The 6,010-nt window shown below is 35.7% G+C and overlaps 1 long non-coding RNA gene across 1 annotated transcript; it reads right to left on the reverse strand.

The window, feature by feature from the left end:
- Positions 1-3,711: 3,711 nt before the first annotated feature.
- Positions 3,712-5,325, reverse strand: LOC128293855 (uncharacterized). The gene is made up of 3 exons (XR_008283969.1): positions 5,260-5,325; positions 4,710-4,795; positions 3,712-3,890 (listed from the first exon to the last, which is right to left on the reverse strand). It is a non-coding gene; the product is annotated as an uncharacterized LOC128293855 (long non-coding RNA).
- Between the last annotated feature and the right edge of the window lie 685 nt (positions 5,326-6,010).

A 6,010-nucleotide genomic window follows, 5' to 3' on the forward strand; every position in this document is an offset into this window, starting at 1 on the left:
TTCCTCTCATGAGGTTTTAACCGCCTCAAGCATATGCCACCACTTTTCCTTCTTGCATGAGCACACACCCCAAACCATTTAGAGAAGCATCACTATACACCACAAATTCTTTACCCGATTCGGGTTGTACTAACACTTGGTGCCTCTGTTAATAACTTTTCAATTCTTCAAAACTCTGTTGACATTCTTCCGTCCATTCAAATTTAACATCCTTTCGAGTAATCTAGTTATAGGAGCAGCAATTATAGAAAATCCATTTACAAACCGCCGATAATACCCAGCTAGCCCCAAGAAACTTCTAACTTCGATTCGTTTTTTTGGTGGTTTCCAATCAACAATGGCTGAAATTTTACTAGGATCAACTCAGATACCATCACCAAATAATATGACCCAAAAATCCAACTTCCGGAGCCAAAATTCACTTTTACTAAACTTAGCATACAGTGCTTATCTCTCAAAGTTTGCAAAACTATCCTCAAATGCTCAAGATGTTCTGTCTCATCTTTTGAATAAATTAAAATATCATCTATAAACACCACAACAAATTTGTCCAAGTATGGCGAAATATGCAATTCATTAAATCCATAAACACAAAGCAGAGCATTTGTCAATCCGAATGGCATAACTAAAAATTCATAATGACCATACCTTGTTCTAAAAGCGCTTTTAGGTACATCCGACTCCTTTACCCGCAGCTTAGTAATACCCAGATCTCAAGTCAATCTTTGAAAACCATGTCGCTCCTTTTAGCCGATCAAACAAATCATCAATTCTAAACAATGATACTTGTTTTTGATTGTCACCTTGTTTAACCGCCGATAATCAACACATAATCTCATAGAACCATCCTTCTTTTCACAAATAACACGGAGCACCCCAAGGTGAAAACTTCGGTCTCACAAAGCCTTTATCACCAACTCTTGCAATCTGCGACTTTAATTCTTTCAACTCTGTTGGTGCCATTCTATATGGAGCAATCGAGATCGGAGTCGTTCCGGTATCAAATCAATACCAAATTCTACTTCCCTGACTGAGGCAAACCCGACAATTCTTCTAGAAATACGTCCGCAAATTCACACACAACCGGCACTGATTCAACTTTCTTTTCAACTTCTTTTGTATTAATTACATACGCCAAATAAGCTTCATAACCTTTTCTTAGATATCTTTGAGCCGACATTGAAGAAATCACACTAGGCAATGCCTCTGATTTATCTGATTCAACCCGCAGAGTTTCACCATTTCCACACTTTAATTCTATAACCTTTTCTTTGCAATTTACTATAGCATCATGCAATGTCAACCAATCCATACCCAAAATAACATCAAATTCATCAAACGGCAACAAAATCAAGTCGGCGGAAAGTAATGATCCCGAATCATTAAAGGACATTTCTTACATACTTTATCAACAAATACACATTTGCCTAACGGATTCGACACTCTAATCATAAATTCGTATTCTCAACGGTATATTCATACTAGACACCAATTTCATGCACACATATGAATGAGTAGAACCGGATCAATCAAAGCAATAACATTAACATTATAGAGAGAAATGTACCGTAATCACATCGGTGAGGAAGCATCTTCACGCGCTTTAATAGCATAAGTTCTAGCGGAGCCCTTCTTTCAGTCTAACCTGCATCCTCGCTACATTCTTACTTGCTTGTTTCACTTCTAACTTTTCTCGGATACCTTCCTTCTAGTCTACACCACTAGCTTTTACATTCGAAATTTTTCTTTCTCAACTCTCTCTCAAGCGCCTCTAATAAAATGATCCGGAGAACCACATCGAAAACATTCATTTGCTCTTGCACGGACCAAAATGATTTCTACCACACGGCGGCACTTTCGGGTTTAACAAATCTCGTATTTCCCACACTAGCCGCAGATAGTCCGAGATTTAGGACCCACATTTCGCTTCTTAAAATTTCCATATGATTGCCCAAATGAAACTTGGGAACGAGGATTCATATTTCTTGACTTTTCGGTTTGTTTGTGAGGGTGCATTACTCATTGGTCTTTTCTTCCAATTTCGTGTTTGATTCTACCTTTTTCTTTTCCTTCAAGAATTCTTCACCTTGCAAGCTCGATCGACAAGTACCACCATTTCTTTTAGTTCAAGGATCCCAACAAATACCTTAATGTCTTCGTTAAGCCCGTCTTCAAATCGTCGGCACATCTTGGCTTCAGAGGAACATATTCCCAGCATACTTACTTAATCGAACAAACTCTCTTTCATATTCGAGATCGTCATATTACCTTGCTTCACTCAAGAAACTCTTTACATTTCGATCAATAAATCTTTCACTAATATATTTCTTCCAAACTCTTCTTGAAAGAATTCCCGTGTTACCCTCTCTTTCGGTACCACCAAAATCAAAGTCTTCCACCAATTATAGGCTGAATCTCTCAACAAAGATGTAGCACATTTCAAACATTCTTCGTGTACAAGATAATTCATCAAATACCGGATAGAATTTTCAAGCCGAACTCGCTTTCTCGCATCATCATCAATATTTGCTCTAAATTCTTCAGCCCTTGTTTACTTAATTCTATCAACAGGGTTCTGTGAAATTTTATCATATCCACTCCTTGAGGCATTGGAGGCATAGGTTGAGGAATTGGGGAGGTGGGGAGGTCGTACATTTGGGTTCGTCTGAACGAACTCAAGGTACCATGCACTCATCATTTGGAGAAAAGCTTCGATCCCTTTCCTCCTCCCCGACCAACAGTAGGGGTGGGTTTTCGATCGGCGCTGCTCCATCAGCCGAGTGGCGCATTACTCAGACTTCATCTCGCCACACCTGGATCGGGATCCATTTACTATATAAAAAATTCATTTAAAAAGGTCAAGTCGTCACACTATCACAATTCATACATATGGCATGTATAGCAAAATCCGTACATACAACACGTAGTCCGAGAACCGACTAAACCTGCTCGATACCACTAATGTAACGCCCCACACCCGAGACCGCCACCGAGTCGAGTATGAGGTGTTACTAAGCTTAGTTTAACATTTTAGAACTTTGAATTATTTGTTTCTACATTCACAGCTTTTAAGCTACTTGCATCACAGTCACAAGAAAAATCATATCTCGAGTTACGAAACTCGAAATTAAGATCCGTAAATTTTCGATGAATCTAGGCTCATAAAACTATCTACTAATTTTTTCTAGAATTTTGGTTGGGCCAATTAGTACAGTTTATTAGTTAAAGTTACCCTGTTTCAAGACTCGACTGGTCTGACCTCTGTTTACTACGAACCACATTTCTCTCTGTACAAAATTCATATGACTATGAGGTTTGTTTATACTAAAACTAGACTCAATAAGTATTCTGAGGATATAAAATACACCACCTAATTATATCTTTACAATTTATGGTGAATTTCTAAAGTAGGAACAGGGATTCAGAAACTGCTATGACTCTGTTTCACTAAAATTAAAATATCTTCTAACATATACTTCCTTTACTTGTTTCATTTGTTTCATGTGAAACTAGACATAATAAGCTTCAATTTGATATGTATTTCACCACCAAATTCAATTTCTATGATTTTAGTAAATTTTCAAACTCGCGTTAGTATTGCTGCGTATTCTGTTTATGGTAAATTTCATCCTTTTTATGAGTTTTTATGCACTAAGTATCTTAATAGTTTTCCTTAACATCAAACATAATCTAAACTAACCATTTTCATAATTTATCATTATCAAGCATTTCCTCAACCATTTCACAACCATACCATAAGATCATTTACACAAAATGGGTATATTGCTATACATGCCATACTTAAATTTACAAGCCATTTACCAAAAATCTTCTGGATAGTGTGACTGAGCCTTCGACCTATCCCGACTCCTGAGCTGGCTTGTCCAAAACTACAATGAGTAAGAAGGAGGGAGTAAGCATAAATGCTTAGTAAGTTCATATGCAAATAATAAGTAACATAACAAACAGTTATACCAGTCAACATTAGCATACATCACTAAAACACATATCACATTTTTAATCATTCTTCATCATCTTATTACCTTATCGTGGTTGTATCAATACTCAACCCGAGGGTTAAATACATACCTGTCCAAAATATCCATTTCATATCACTTACCAATACGTCTCTTTACATCTCGAAATTTTCCTCCATTTGAGTAGAACTTTACCCGTTGAACACATCGGAATATAATTCGGATACATGGATAACTTGCACATAAGTGCCATATATGCAATCAAGCAATCATGTAACCCGCCCATAAGCGAACTCGGACTCAACTCAACGAGCTCGGGCGTTCGCATCCATAAGTGAACTCGGACTCAACTCAACGAGTTCGGATGCCTAGTTACATCTCACGAACTCGGACTCAACTCAACGAGTTCGGACATTCGCATCCATAAGTGAACTCGGACTCAACTCAACGAGTTCGGATGCTCAACCATCCTAGTGACATGTCACTTGTATCCTAATCTATTCCTAAGGTTCAAACGGGCTTTTTCCTCGAACACTTATCCTTGCCGTCTTCCGTAGAATGCCAAATCAATACTCAAGAACAATTATATTTAACAAGTAGTTCACATAATTTACATATTATTTGAAATTAACCACAAAGCATACATTTCATAATAAAATTCAGCATAACACATAATTAATATCAATAACTTAAAAATAACAATTATGCTACATTATTTACACATGAACTTACCTTGGTACCAAAATACAAAGATTTTGCAATTTAGTCCACAATCTTTTCTTTTCCTCGATTGAGGTCGATTCCACGCCTTTCTTGATCTAAAATAACACATTTAGCTTATTTAATACTCACATTATCAAATTAATCCTTAACTCAAATTTTGGCAAAATTACAATTTTACCCCTAAACTTTTGCATATTTACATTTTTGCCCCTAGGCTCTGGATTAAACTTTATTCCTTATTCTTATGTTTTACAACATGCTGATCACTTTTCTCTTCTATGGCAACATCAAATTCTCACTCTAACATGTACTTGTGACTATTAGGTATTTTTACCGATTAAGCCCTTTTACTCGTTTTTGCTTAAAATCGAGTAGTACAAGTTGTCTAACATAATTTAAAACTTCATATTCTATCATAAAACATCAAAATACACAAATTTCACCTATGGGTATTTTTCCAAATATAAACCCTAGGTTAAATTATTGCTAACATAAGCTTTATCGAGTTACCGAGATCTCAAAACGTAAAATCATTAAAAGCGGGCTTGGAATCACTTACTATGGAGCTTGGAAGCTTGAAACAAACCCTAGCTATGGAGAACCCTTGAAATTTCGGCCTATTGAAGAAGATGGACAAAATTGGCTTTTAATTTTGTTTTTAATTCATTTTAATAACTAAATGACCAAAATACCCTTACTACTAAACTTTCCAAAATTCCTTCCATGTCCTAATTTTGTCCATGAACTTAAAATTGGTAAATTTGCTATTTAAGACCTCCTCATTAATATTCCAAAACAATTTCATACTAAAAACTTCTAGAATGCAAGTTTTGCAACTTATTCGATTTAGTCCCTACTTTCAATTTAAGCACTTTAGGCATAGAATTTCATCACGAAATTTTCACACAATCATGCAATCATATCATAAACATCAAAATCATTGTAAAATAATTATTTCTATCTCGGATTTGTGGTCACAAAACCACTATTCCGATTAAGCCCTAATTTAGGATATTACAAATTTAACCCATAAAGCATATTATGACAACTTTACACTTTTACCCCTAATATTTTAACATTTTTACAATTTAGTCCTTAGTTCATAAAAACAAAAATTCAAGCAATTAGGTCCCTACCCATGCTAGCTGAATTTCACTTATTACCATAGCAGCCCATATTTTTCATTTATTTCACATTTCTACCACAAAATTTTTACATTTCTCAATTTAATCCCTAATTGACAATTTTACCAAAAATCACTTTACAACTGTTGTTTATCTAACAACAAGCATACATTTTCTATCATCAAG

The sequence above is a fragment of the Gossypium arboreum genome, chromosome 6 (assembly GCF_025698485.1).
Source record: "Gossypium arboreum isolate Shixiya-1 chromosome 6, ASM2569848v2, whole genome shotgun sequence".
Classification (NCBI taxonomy): domain Eukaryota; kingdom Viridiplantae; phylum Streptophyta; class Magnoliopsida; order Malvales; family Malvaceae; genus Gossypium; species Gossypium arboreum.